This window comes from Haemaphysalis longicornis, unplaced genomic scaffold (assembly GCF_048455015.1).
Source record: "Haemaphysalis longicornis isolate Haplotype H1 unplaced genomic scaffold, Haemaphysalis longicornis Haplotype H1 scaffold_1, whole genome shotgun sequence".
NCBI lineage: Eukaryota > Metazoa > Arthropoda > Arachnida > Ixodida > Ixodidae > Haemaphysalis > Haemaphysalis longicornis.
This window is the reverse complement of record NW_027526203.1, coordinates 139,605,816-139,621,111: the sequence shown is the minus strand read 5'-3', so window position 1 is coordinate 139,621,111 and position 15,296 is coordinate 139,605,816. Positions and strand designations below refer to the sequence as shown.

Genomic DNA, 15,296 nt, shown 5'->3' with positions numbered 1-15,296 from the left:
GTGAAGAACTTGGGAATACTACATGTGGTATGATTTACCAAATGCGATGGCTGAGAAGCCAAACCAGATATGGAAAATTTGTTGCTACCTGAACAACTTCCTATATGAACCACTTCTCAATCGATAAGTAAGCAAAATGTCAACTATGCGTGTTTTGTATAGCGCCCTCTGAAAAGTTTTACCTTTTAGTCGGTATTGGTTAGTTTTGCTAATGGAATAAAAGTGTACGTGTCTTTTATTGCAATGATACCATACCAGCTGCCTCGTCTTTTTTTCGACTGAAATAAACATGTCTATTTTCATATTTACACACAGCCGAAAACAGAAAAAGAGCTCAGGATAGCACGATAAGACTTGCCACCTCTTAGGCAACAGTACTTGAAACAAATACATAGTGTAGCATGAATCCATGGGATACACACTGCAACTCCCCAAAATGCAGCAGTTTGTTGAAGAAATGCGGGCTGTGGTAAGAATGCTGAAGTTTGAAAAAGAAGCCAGTTAATAAAACAGCTGTCCAGGATAGCAGATGTTCTAACTTCTGCATGCATCACACAATGTTAAACGCCGAAGCTGCACCGTCAAAAAATGCTGCTTCCACAGGCGCTGTCGCACACGGCACGGTTTGGCACGGCAGAACTACATGAAGAGCGGCCCGTGCGGCAGCGGCGGCGGCTGCTGCGGCGCTCACAGTTCCCAGGCTGCTTTGCGGCCGCCGTTTGGGGGCGCGCGCAACTTTCCGGAAAGGTCTATTGCTAAGCATGAGATATTGGGAAATTTGGGGGACGCTTACTGCACGAGCGCTATACAAGAAATAGTCACCTAAGCTGCTTGAAATGGTAAAACTAAATGAACGTGTAAACTGGTTATGCATTACATACCTCATATTTCCTTCTGAAGCAGTGTTGTCCCGTGGGCCGAGATACTTTTGAGTTACATATTTTTTCAATTGTCCTTTAACAATCCTAATTTCTTCCAATGTTGATCCCGCATTGACTGCTCCCAGTTCGTGAAGTGCCACCAATGAACGGGAAAGTTCACGTACATGAAAGCGTTTTAAAAACGAAAGCCGAGCTCACTCCTCTACCTAATTTCCTGTTTACAAAGATCCCATTTCTGAAACAGAGATAGTTCGGGAGGTGCTAGAATATGGTGTAAGCAATCAGATGCCCTTTTGCAAAAACTTTCGTCAGCCAATAGAGAGGTATTAAGTTTCCTCAGATCCCATTCAGTCGGCTTGTTACGTGGTCTTGACCTACCGAAGTAGATTGAGCCCATACAGCGGTCAGTAAAAAAATATTGGACGTACATTACATTATATATATATATATATATATATATATATATATATATATATATATATACCGAATAAGGGTTGGCAGTCAAGAAAACCTCAGAAAGCAAAGGGGGCAATGCGTTGGGTTATAGAAAGATATGAAGAATTTTTTTAGTCAGAAAGAAATTGGTGAAAAAATGCCCGCCGGGTGGGATCCGAACCCACGACCTCCAGAATGCCGGTCTCGTGCGATAACCACTACGCTACCGGCAGGGCTGTTTCCCCACCACTTTCTCGGGTGTTTATGTTAAGGTATTTTTGTTGTTGTTGTTTTCTGCACTTGGGGGTGGTAGCCAGCGCCACTCGGACTCATTTCCAATTTCTGATTCGCTACATGCATAGCGAGGGCCTCTGTTCTGGCAGTCTTGGTGCCAAAGATAGCTTAAGAGGGTTCAACGCTGGTCGAGCACTTTTGACATGCCGTAGACACTCGAGTCACGGCCCGGGGGTTAAAAAGAAGGTCCCCTTCACCCCGAGTAGTCCGAGTGGCGCTGGCTACCACCCCCAAGTGCAGGAAACAAAAAAAACCTAACATAAACACCCGAGAAAGTGGCGGGGAAACAGCCCCGCCGGTAACGCAGTGGTTATCGCACCAGACCGGTATTTTGGAGGTCGTGGGTTCGGATCCCACCCGGCGGGCATTTTTTCACCAATTTCTTTCTGTCTCAAAAAATTCTTCATATCTTTCTATAACCCAACGCATTCCCTCCTTTGCTTTCTGAGGTTTTCTTGACTGCCAACCCTTATTCTGTCCTAATTCACTGAGCCCCTCATTTCCATTTTCTGATTCGCTGTATATATATATATATATATATATATATATATATATATATATATAGCGAATCAGAATAGGAAATGAGGGGCTCGCTGAAAATACCCCAGAAATAAGAGTTGGCAGTCAAGAAAACCTCGGAATCGGAAAGCCGAGGGGAGGATGTGGTAGGTCATTGAAACAGATAAAGAAATTGGAAAGAAAGAAAGAAAGAAAGTGAAGAAAAAATGCCCGCCAGGTGGGATCCGAGGTCGGATCCCACCTGGCGGGCATTTTTTCTTCAATTTCTTTCTTTCGTTCCAAATTCTTTTTCTGATTCAATGACCTACCACATCCTCCCCTCGGCTTTCCGAGGTTTTCTTGACTGCCAACTTTTATTTCTGTGTTATATATATATATATATATATATATATATATATATATATATATCTTTCTGTATTTTCCTCAACGAGCCCCTCATTTCCTTACTATATATATATATATATATATATATATATATATATAAATCTAGAGAAAGATAAACTCACAAAGCGCGCAGAAATAGTATAAGTAAAGAGTCGGACCACAACCACGGCGCCCCGGGCGAGCGCCAGCGCCCCAACCCCGAAGTCCACGGACGAGCGTCGCGCCAGCGACATGCCAACCCCTACTGGCAAACCTGCAGCGGCCACAACGCCCCGAGGAAACGCTCGCGGCGACACTAAGAAGCTCCCTGACCGGCGCCGCACCAACAGCATGCCACGCCCAACCTCCGCATCTTCAGCGACCGCCGAGCCCACGAAAACCAACAGCAGCGCGTCCGCCGGACCTTCCGGGGTCCAAAATCCAGCCCTCCCTGCCACATGCCCTTACAACCTTCGAAAGAATCGGCATAGCAGCAACTGACTACAACACGAAAAAACAGGTAACGCGGCCTCCTTCCCCGTTTCAAGACAGTTTTTAAAGCTAAGAAAAATCACCGAAAAGCGCGTACGTTCCGAATTGCACGTTTCCGCTCTTGCACAGTACTTGACTGCCGCGGTCGCTCCCAGGGGTCTTAGGATTAGAATAAAACCTGCTACTACCGAACTCTCCCCGTCCAACATGAATAAGTGGAAACAGGTACTCGATAAAGCATCTTTACAATTAACTGAAATAATCCTCAATCACTACGAAACTACGGCCCATTCTCTCCGAAAAAAAGAGGAACTACTTAGTCAGGGACTAAGCAAAAGAGAGTTGAACCTTTTAAGCAACTACGAGTCTAAGACGGCCTCCGCCATATCCCGAACAAAAGCCCGAAAGTTTAACCGAGATAAGATTTCTAACACTGGCCACATGCGTAAGAACCTAACAAGCTCCGGCACTAGTAACTGCCCCAACTCTGACAATACGGCCGATAATGTCACTACGACTGTAATAAATGCTTCGACTACTGCACCCCAAACAGTTCAGTTAAACCACTGTACTAATATTTTTCCCTCGCCTGCCGTCACAAAAGAAAACCTTACCGGGAATGTAATGAACCTTTCAAGCATAACCCTCTCCCCAGCTCAGATGAACGTCTTGTCAAAGGGCCTAAACTTTTGCCCGGCTACTGGTGGTTTTGATGAATTTCAACTTTTTAAGGACTTAGATAACTTCGCCAGAAACATGAGGCTACGAGAATACTTCTACGATCACCCCGCGACGGAAGAAGCCCGCAGAACCCTACCTAGCTATAAGCACTGGACCCCTCCCACACAGCGTGATAGTTGCCTCGACATGTACATCAAAGCTGTCCAACGCGATGTGCGAAAAGCATACCAAACACAAAATTCTTTCCGCCACAACATGACTACCAACGAAAAGAAAGCCCTAGAGGAACTCGCAAGCTGTCCCGACATAATTATTAAACCTGCCGACAAGGGAGGCGCAATCGTAATCCTTGACAAAACCGACTATGTTAACGAGGCCAATAAGCAACTATCAGTATCGACGTTCTATAAAGCACTACCCAATGATCCCACTCAAGATTATAAGCAAATTGTCAAAGATAAACTTGCTGAGCTTGTTAAAAATAAAACAATAAATGAAACCACGGCTCGTTCCCTGATCCCCTTAAGCCCAGTAGCCGGTAAATTCTATCTTCTCCCAAAGATTCACAAGGTGAACAACCCAGGGCGCCCCATTGTTTCTGGCATTGGCACTGTTACCGAAAACCTCTCGCGCTATGTGGATAATCTCATTTGCGACATTCCGCCCAGCTTTCCCTCCTTCATTAAGGATACCAATGACTTTCTCTCAGACATCTCAAAAATTGAAATTCCTGATAACTGCCTTCTAGTCACCCTTGATGTTGCGTCACTGTATACTAACATCCCCCATGAAGATGGCATCGCCGCTGTATCCCTTGCGTATGAGCAGTCATCGTGCGACAAACCTATCGATTCTTCTGCTCTCCAAACATTCCTTAGGCTTATTCTTGAACTTAACAATTTTGAGTTCGGCGGAGTTCATTACGTGCAAGTCAGCGGAACGTCAATGGGAACTCGAATCGGACCTAACTACGCTAATATCTTTATGGCTCACCTCGAATCAAACTTTCTTGACACCCAAAATTTAAAGCCAATGTACTATAAAAGGTATATTGATGACATATTCATGATCTGGCAACACGGTGAGGCGGAACTCCTCACCTTCATTGAGGCATTTAATCTAGCCCATCCTAGTATTTCCCTTGCTCATTCCTATTCGGAACACAGTGTAAACTTTCTGGACGTCACCGTTACTACCTTCCAAGGTCGGCTTCAAACTAAACTGTATAGAAAACCGACAGACACGCGGCAGTATTTGCACTTCCGAAGTAGCCATGTCAGACACTGCAAGACAGCAATACCTTACAGCCAAGCCCACCGATTTAGGAGAATTTGCTCAAACCAAGCCGACTTTGACTCAAACTGTCGAGAACTCAAGGCCTCCCTCCTGAATAAAAAATACCCGGAAAAAGTTATCGACGACGCTATTGTGCGAGCCAACCAATTAGACCGTAACGAAATCTGTAAGAAAAAAGCCCCGAACGGGAACCCGCAAACTAACTTAGTTTTAACCCACTCATCCTCCGCTCCAAGAGTGTCAACCGTGCTAAAAAAACATCACAATATCCTAATGCAAAGTGACCGCTTAAAAAGCATATTCCCCGAACCACCACGCGTTGTCTACCGACGTAATAAGAATTTAGGGGACTTTCTTACTAACTCTCGTATCAACCGACCGGCAACTACTGGCTGCATGCCCTGCAATAAACCCCGATGTAAAGTATGCCCACACATGACCACTACACAGCGCGCCACCAGCACGGCTTCAGACTACTACGTAAATATAAAAGGTAACTTTAACTGTGACTCCGCTAATGTCGTATATCTTCTAGAGTGCACTGTTTGTAGGCAACAATATATCGGCCAAACTGAAACGCCCTTCCGAATACGGTTCAATAATCACCGCTCTCATGCAAAAAGCTGCCCTTATTTGCCCCTGTCAAGACATGTGAACAGTCCCGGGCATGCATTTGATCATCTTAAAGCAACGATTTTAGAATCCGCCTTCAAAACGCACCACGACCGCGAGGTTCGGGAATCTTATCTCATTTATAAGTTTGGGTCAGCCACACTTGGAATTAATGAAAGTTACGGAAAATTAACGTGCTTATCCCTCGAATAAACTTAGCGGCTTCATAATTTTTATAACTATGTTCATTATTCCTACCCTCGAGTTTGCCATCAGAATTCGCAGAAACTCTCCTAATACAGCAGCTTTGTTAGCTTAATGCGGCTCAACAATGCCATTTGTCCGGGAGAAGGAGGCCTCGTTCCCACCACCACTTAAGAATGTTTAACTCTTTGTGATCTATTCATGTTTAACCTTTTGTGACCCTACCTATTTCCTGTTCGATTGCTAGCTTCTGTGAAATGCTCTTTTGTGCACCCTATCTATTCTCTTCATCCGCGGGGGGCACACCCATCTTCGCTTTCCCTAGAACCAGTCTCCCCAGCCACTGAATACCTTGCTGTATACTCTTCCCTTTCTTTACAAACCGCGGTTGACCATTTTCCCCCATTGTCTGAACTTGCAACCCGCGCGGCATACGTTGACCCGTCATGGTGCAACCTTGAACGCTGCATTGTTAACACGACCCCTTTTTCTCTCTCTTGCTCCCCCCCCCCTTTTTTTTTTTTTTGTTTGTTGGTTGATGTTGTAACGTAGGCGTAGCCTGACTGTATGCACACTCTCCATTTGCGAAAAATTTTCCATTCCTTCTTACAGTTTTATGCAAACCTATATAAGAAATGTGTTCAATGTTTGCGACACCATAATCATGTAACTTTACTCTGATGAAGGCAAGTCCCATTGCCGCTACGTAAGTAAACATTGTTTGTTATTGTTCTTGCTGTGTATCCGACTCTTTACTTATACTATATATATATATATATATATATATATATATATATATATATATATATATATTCTGTCAAGGCGGGCATTTGAACTGCACTGAAAACGAGTAAAGTGCCCTGTACTTCCTCTCATCTGATCGACATCAACAAGACCATGCTCGTGCACTAAATCGGCCAGTGTGGCTGCACTGCTATCATAGCGCGCAGCTGGACTAGAACGATCATGCTCACTGCAGACACAGTGAAAATCGCCCATAAAGATAACCTTTCGTTGTGTTCGAAGGAACTGCCCCAGCGACAAGAAAAAGGTGTCACGTTCTCGACAATTAACTGGTGCATAGAGGCAAATGATACGCCATTCAATACCCTTAAGGACAAGGTCACAGCAAATGAAACGCCCTGAAGTATTTACAGTGCAGGAGAGACAAGAAAACCTCACTTGCTTGCTGATGAAAAGAAAACATCCGCCAGACAAGCCTGCGGAATGAGTGACGCATACACTATAATGTTCTAAAAAGGGCTCTAATGCGGCCGCTGTGTCCTCATCACCGCAAAGCTTTGTCTCCTGAATAGCGGCGATGCTTACGTCCATCCGTTTAAGGAGACGTAAGAGCTGATATTGTCTTCTCCTATTCCTGAGTCCTCTCACATCAAAGAGGTCCTGAAATACCTTCCGCCGATGCATGGATGTAGATGTAACCAAATAAAGCAATGTATTGGCAATCTCCTCACGCGAGAATTTCGTTAAAGCGATTAGTATTAGCTGAGTAATCGTAAATCAAAAACCGCTCATTATCGTCGCGCCGCATTTCCTCCTCCTTTCAACTTTTTCTCCGTTGTTGACGGCACGCGAACCTTCCCTCCCATAATGCTGCACTCCTTAGCGGTGACGTACTTCCGCTATTGCGCTCCTCATACTGCCGTCTGGTACGTGCGAGCTCTTTTGGCTTTTTCATCGTTGTTGACACCATGGATCCCGCACTCCGCTCAAGGCTGGAAAAGCGAACGAAAAACCTGGCCGAATGTCTGCGGCCTGGCCTTGCCCTTTCGCGGTGTACGTGGCTGCAGTTGCTATCGGCGGCACGTGAATTTTTATCGGCGGCGAACTCGCAGCCGCACGGGGAGGATCGTGCGCTCGTTCCCTTTGATGCACCGCGCACTGCTTATCCAGAAAAGCTCCGTCTCAGATGTGCCCCCCTGGTGCCGGGTCTTATTTTGCGGCGGTGGTAATTCCTACCGGCGGCATGTGAAAAAGACATTTTAAACTGATACAGAACCCGTGCACAAAACTGCCCGGTTCGGATCGCTTTATCAGTGACGATGAACGGGGAGGCGCAGAGCAAACCAGCGCCGCACTCGAGCAGCGTGCTCCCGTGTTCTGACAAGCTGCACCCATATCTTGTGAATGGTAGCAATAGAGAGATTTAGAATAAGGTACGCAGCCGTACGCAAACAGTTAGCGAGCGCTATTTTTTGCATTGTTCGCACTGCGCATGCGCCGTACGTTAAGACGCTTCTGTGTTTAGCGGACGGAAGAATAGCGGACGCTATTTCAGCAAAATAGCGCGCGTACGTGAGGCCGCTTGCGTTTCTAACATGGCGGCAAGTCGCGCGGCAACCAACCACGGTTGCGCTCTTCTGTGGACAGTAATTTGTTTTCAATGAAGCAAGTTCTTTACCCCTGTGTTTTTAAATACGTGGAGTGGTTAGCACGTCGCTCGCACGCAGATCTGTATTGTCGTAACATCACTGACTGTCCTAACGAAGCTTGCAGCTAAGCCAAGCCAGCGACCGAAGCTGTGTGTGTGTGTGTGCATCGCCTCCTGTATGCACATCAGCCCGGAGCGGCCTTTGTCTGCTTACTTCCATTCGTTTAAGGAGACGTAAGAGCTGATACTGTCTTCTCCTGTTCCTCAGTCCTCTCACATTAAGTGTGGCAGCGTGCAATGTCGTGACACTTGCCATCCCGTTGGAGCAGCTTACGTAATTCCTCCTCCAGCGGAACCACCTTTGCGACTGGCCTTGGACGTTTGAGGCTTAACATGCTTCTTTGAGCCGGCCAGCGGCACGCATCCACTAACCCTGGTGGCCGTGTCAGCATGGTCCAAAACAGTGGACGCCTGCTTTTTGCCAGCACTGGATGGTTTGTTTTCGCTGTCAGCTGGAGCTGGTCGCTTCGTCGGTCCACTGCTGGCACCCGAAATGTCCTCAGGCAGTACCGAGGCATCCGGCCACGATGGGTATGAAATAACGTCAGCGTCAACATCCCCAGAAGACATGTCGCTGCGATCGCTATCGCTTGCCGGAAGGGGCACTACAGTGTGGTCGTCAACCACCGCGTCATTTGAAGGGAGTAGATGCGTGTCCATTTGCTCTTCCTGCTACTGGTCGCATGACGTTGCCCTAGACTGGCAGTGATGGGAGTCACCATCCTGCTCACGATCTGGTGACACGGGATGCGGACACATATCCTTGTTTTCTCCTGCTGAAGGAGCCGTAGGCACAGCCGTCATGTTTTCCGACAGCATCGACTGGCTAATCTCCCCTGTCGCATCAACGACCTCCGTGACGTCCATTACATGGGCGGAGAGGTTCCCATCAGTCGATGGTTCCTGACTTTGGCGGAGCTTGTCAGCGTACGTCATGACGTATCTCTCAGCGGTGTGACCATACCGCCTACACTCGCGGCGCCGAGGTGTACGGCACTGTCTCCGCACATGTCCAATCCTGCTGCAACGCAGACAAAGAGTTGGCCGACGAGGAATCAGAACAAGGCACTGGCTTCCATAAATGTCCATCATATGTGGCACCTCTGCCGCAGAGACGCCGTCCTTAAGTATAAGGGACACTTCCCGAGCTCAAGTTTTCATGTCGTCCATACCTGGACACCACCACATTTCGCGGACGACGGATTGGGTAGTCCCAAATGATTCAAGCGCTTCTGTATTCCGACGGTTCTCCATGTGACGCGGCACCCAAAGTAACTTCATTTTGATGTTCCTTGTGCCCGGGTCAAACCCCATACACTTGAGTCCATGGTGCCTTAATTCGGTCCACAACTGAAAGGTTCTTTGATAGTTATCCTTCTCGCCGGTGTCTTAGGGATGAGCGCCAATCCGCAATTGCAAAGGAGATAATTGAAATTTATTATAAAGGTGTTAGGTATACTGAACTAAATGAAATTGTCAGTGCTTTTCACACACATTACAGGACGTTATTTGGGGGTCCAGTATTATTACTCGGCATTTAAAGTTCCATTCTCTCATTGGCTTACTTCCCAGGCTGTTAGATGACGAGTGCATGGTGGTGTCAGGGCCTGTTACACTGGAGGAAGTTAAGCATACCATCTCCGCTTTTAACACTAACAAGACCCCGGGGCCAGATGGCCTTGGTGGGGATTTCTATCAGAAGTTTTCTGGTATCCTTGCTCCAGTTCTCTTGGACGTATTTACGGCTGCCTATGATCACAATATCTTGCCGCCAACCTTTTATTCAGGACACATGGTGCTAATCCCCAAAACTGTGGATGCAGAGAAACTAAGGTATATTGAGGGTTACCGACCAATCTCCCTCTGCAACGTTGACTACAAAATATTTGCAAAAATTTTATCTAGGCTCCTTCAATTTGTAATCACTAGATTAGTGGGGTCCCACCAAACTTGCGGTATTCGGGGCAGGAGTATTCACACAAATATTCATATTACTCGTTCTGTTTTTGAGTGCGTGTCTGATTCGGTAGATCAGGTGGCCCTAATAGAAATTGACCTTGCAAAAAAGCGTTTGATCGGGTTTCTCACCATTTGTTATTCGAACTTCCAGCAGCAGTCAACTTGGGTGATGTGTTATATAAGGGCATCAATATATAATCGGTGCACTACACAGCTTATCGTCAATCGTATTCTGTCTAAGCCGATTGCGACCAAGTCGTCTGTCAGACACCGACACCCTGTCAGACACCCTGTCACCGTTGCTGTTCGCATTGTACATCGAGCCTCTTTGTCTCAGCATTCAGCAGAGTCAAGGAGTGAAAGTTTTTTGCTTACAATCCTGCGAAGTTAGGGTGCTTCATTATGCAGATGATATAGCAATTTTCGCACTGACAAAGGGAGTGTTCAGTAAACCACTACAGTGACTAAGCAGTTCTGCTATGTGTCTGGAGCGGATGTTAATATGGAAAAAACTAAGATCGGACAATGGGGAACGAAACCATCCAGATTCGCAGGTATTATTTGGGATAGCGCCCCACTTAAGTACCGCGGCGTGCCGTTACATCAAACACGGAACACCGGGCCTCATTGGTCATCAGCGCTCACGGAAGTTAAGCGCGCATCGCAGGCATGGAATGGGCGAGACCTCTCTGTGTTTGCACGTGCAAGAGTGTGTACTGTCTTCCTTGCCACAAAGCTCCATTATGTGCTTCAAGTGCTTCACTGTGCGCGAGCAAATGTTCAGGCCCTACATAGAGTTTTTGCAACATTTGTGTGGGGTTTTCAAAGGGAACCTATGGGCAGGGCAACTTGTTCCTTCCTTTAAAGGCAAGGGGTGTTGGGCTCATGCATTTGTTTGTGCACCAACTTGGGTCTCGTTTTTTCTTCTGCAAATTGGTTGATCACCCACTTTTACTAACTGTACTTCCGCAGCGCATAAGTTTCCATTTGCTTTTTTTGCTTATATGTACGGGCGAAGTTAATACGAAGCCTCCATGAGGATTTCTCAAGGAGGACGTGGAGTCTTTTAACTTTCTTTCCGCGCGGTTTTCCTTGGAATATCTGTTCAGCATGTCAAGGAAATCTATGACGAGCACTCTTATTGAAAGTCTATTCCCGGTGCCTATTTATCGCTAGTCTTACTTAGGCCAGCAGAAAAGCAATGTTTCAAAACGCGTAATGAGTATGTGTATTCCGCCAAATGCAAAAACGTTTTTCTTCAAGTTGCATTCTTCCACACTCCCAGTTAAGACATGACTGTGCGAAAATGGAACGTCTATTCCTTGGTCGGACGATTGTCGCCTCTGTAATCAACCAGAGACAATTGATCATTGTTTTGCGTTGTGCCGGGACGCTGTGTTCTTCTGGGACGTTTTGCAGCGGACACTAAAAAAGGACATCGACATCACCCCGTACACCACTCGCTTCCTGCCATTTGAAGATGTTAATCGGGTGCCATATGGCGTTTTTGTTTTCCTAGGATTGTTTAGCTTGTGGAAGTGCCGCATGACTGATCGGCATGCGGAACCCCTAGGCCGAACAAGTGCATTTTTCGGGAACAGGTGGCGCTGGTGTGGAGCGTTTATGCTGCAGCGAGTGATCCACCGGAGTGGCTGCCTCTTTTGGATGCGTGCGTTTGCTTGCCTGAGTTTTGATCTTTGTTCGACTGATGTCCTCGCCCTTTGCTGTCTGTTAGTGTTTCTATTGTGTGTTAAGTATCTTGTCTTCTAAAGTTTTCTAAAATTTCTATGCATTAAAGAAAAAATAAAAAAAATTGTCCCGTGGGCTGAGTGGTCTAGAGCGCTAGGCGTTAAATTTTGCCAGTTGCAAGTTCCAATCCCCGAGGATACATTCTTTTTTTTGTAAGTTGATTTTTTCGTTTTCGGCCGATGTTGTCTATGCTGAATTCACCATTTTTGGGGCGTAACGTTCACTTCTCCACGAACGAGTTCGCAGAACGCGCGCAGACTGACACTGACGCGCTAGCGGGTTCTCGTTGGCGTGCTGTTGCCATGAGCACCAACTGCTGGCGGCCAGTGGTCACAGGCCAGAATCAGAAGACCCTTGGCCTGATTCGAACACGCTTTTTACGATACAGGCACGAGTGAGGCAAGCTCCGAATATGGGGGAAAACCTCATGGCATTTGAGCGTCTAAGGTGACGCGGAGGGTGTTTATCGACTGCGTAGTCGTCGGCTGGTAATTGCTACGATTCCAAGCCGTCCTGGCAGGCTTATCTTAGGCATTTTCCAGCCGACAACATGACAGAAGCGCGGTATGACCAGTATTAAAATATCGAGAATGTCCATCCAACGATAACGTCGGATGTCAAGCATGTCGTTTTACATAACCAAAATCGAAACTTGTTTGAATGCTAATCTTTGACATCGTCCAATCACGGTGCACCTCCTCCCGACTTCACAGCGTTTAGTTGCTGCAGCCGCCGCAGACCGGCCATGGTATTTTTTCTTCTTTCGGGCTTTATAAAATAATTACCCACTTATCAACCGCATAAACGATGAAAAGTGTAATATGAGTAAAAACGGGAGCTTGACAAATTCACTTCAGTGTCCCTTTAAGAACGTCTCCTCATCGTGCGCTTAACAGCACGATCTTTCCCATGCTACAAGGGGGGCTAATGACGAAAAACCACGATATGTGTGGAGAACAAATTAACAGAAGTATAGGTGAATAAATGTGGCCGAAGATGGTCGGTGGGAACATCATACATCATAACATATCCACTCTCTTCCACGTAGCCCAGCCACGTTGAAGGGTATTCTCAGGGGATAGCAATTCAGACATTACGTATTGCACATCTATCGAGATATGGATGGAAGCTTTGACCACCTCATTGCCTCAAGATCCGCACGTGATGATTGAGAGGGCAAGGAAAGAAACTCCTGCATCTGGGGCCCTAGATTTAAGGTTCCACCCTTGAGTTCCCTGCCATCTTTTTGCCTGTTTTTTTCACAAACCCCAATTTTCTCACTCTCTCTTATAAGAAAAGCAAGAACAGTCAGCACGGCATACACTTTGGAGAATGAAAACTCTGAAACACTAAGACTGTAACCTTCACGCTCAAACTGACTAAAACCCCGCAACCGCAACCTTTCACGCTCGCATCTTAATTCACAAACGCACAGAGGGCTTCTGTCTCTACATTGCCGCAGCGATTAAACACAATTCTTGCTAGGCTTTCTCTCTTCGCTTACGTTCAGTGCTGGGAAGCATAGATCGTAAATACAGCAATTCCATTCGACAACGCTCCCTGAGAGTCGATGTAATGTTATCGCTTCGTACAGCTTAAGACCGAAACTCAGATGTCACCAGCAACTTTTGTTTTTAAAACTGCGGTAGCTAGCCTATTACCAGTGGTAATCTATCGGATGAAAGTCGGGACGGTTACTAAACCGACCTAGCGGATAAACGCGGTAAAATGCATTGTAATGTGTGCGTAATGTAACGCGTGTTAATGCCTTTCCACACCTGCAGCTGTTCCTGCAATCACGTCGGACGGCACACTAAAAATTATAGAACTATCAGAACAGAATGCCAAATTTTCGCGTTTAAGTATCCCAGCAACGACTATCATTTGTGAAAAAAGAAAAGTGGGTCTTTCAACAAGCCCGCGGGCTAACGCGCCTGCTCGGGCCCGATTGACCCGGTATTCGTGGTCTTGAAAACGTGACTTGGTCAGTCCGCTTTTCCAGGGCTTTGAAATAGGGCAAGGTACAGGCCGGGTATACAGGTGTCATTGAGGTGTGGAAAATGCAATTTGTTCAACCTCGAAATCAACGAGTAAAACTAGTCTAACAAAAAGAACAAATAATTTCTCAGGAGGACTACCTCAAGACATCGACACGGTCCAAATGAGACATTTGCAAATTTCTTTTTGTTAGCCATCAGTACCGCGCCGAAGAGCAGCGTGCGAGCGGCTGGTGGGGCCGGGATCAATATCGGATCCTTGGTAATTGATCATGCGGGACATCATGAGCGCAAGTAAACGTCCCTCGTGCACAATGAATTGCGTGGGAGGGCGTGTGCTCGTCTACGTGCTTGTATGCGTGCGCCCTTTTTACTTCATGGTTGTTATGGAACACTGGTATGGATTATTCCGGTGGCGTTTACTCTGTTCGATGTTGATCGATGGAAATGAGCCGCTCGACATTCGAGCGCCATTGTGGGTGGAGTATGGGCAACAGGAAGCCGCAGTTTGCTTACGACGGCCACACTATGTGAATGGTCTTTTTGTTGTGCCATTCCGCAAAGACTAATGCGCACTCGAGATCACACGGCAAGCACAGGATTGGTGTGATTTGCGAGCAGAGTTTTAACGCAGTTTGCGAACCGCGCTATTGGTGGGACCACAGGAAGGCGTCGGAGGGCGGCCGTGTTGAACAAGCAGTAAAGATTTAAAAAATAGGGTTTAACGCTTCGAAGTAGCACCCCAGCTGCGAAGCGCACCGTTGTGAAGGGCTGCGGATTAATTTCGAATACCTGTGTATTTTTAACATGTGACGAAATGTCTACGCTCGGGGATTTTCGTTTGTCGCTGCCGTCAGCAAAACGGCCGCCACGGCCGGCATCGAACCCTCGTCCTTGGGCTTCAGCAGCACCAAAAATTAAACTTAATCTCAAGAGCTGGGATTGTGGCCAATCTCTCCGAAGCTGCACTTTAAGGCACATCGCAGGGAAATGTTACCAATTATTCTTGGCGAACATGAAAACTTTAACCTGTTCAAAAATTTGCTCACAGGATTCGTCTAGTTGACCTCGGTCAGGACAGACTTTAGCATGGCTGGTGACTGGGAACGTGGAACCTCGCGCTCGGTAGCGCATTTCTTCGCCACTAAACCATCTAAAATACCGGGGAAGATTCGTTTATGATTTCTCTGTGACATGTAGGTTATATAATAATTGCATTTGGCTGATTTCTCCCCCGGTTTCTCTCAGAGGTCTGCTTTGCCGCAAAGCATTGGAACACGCCTTATCTAAGCATAGTGAAACGTTTCTACATTTTAGATCCTACGACCATCGTGAAATGGTGTCGAGTGCTTTGCGTCGAAG

At 46.6% G+C, this 15,296-nt stretch overlaps 1 protein-coding gene and 1 non-coding gene across 2 annotated transcripts in view; one reads left to right on the top strand and one right to left on the bottom strand.

Moving 5' to 3' along the window:
* LOC144137020 (whirlin-like) overlaps window positions 1–15,296 on the top strand; it is a 267,993-nt gene that overhangs the window by 22,616 nt on the left and 230,081 nt on the right. The window lies entirely within an intron of this gene.
* On the bottom strand, window positions 1,477–1,549 carry Trnaa-ggc (transfer RNA alanine (anticodon GGC)). Its single transcript has one exon. It is a non-coding gene; the product is annotated as a tRNA-Ala (tRNA).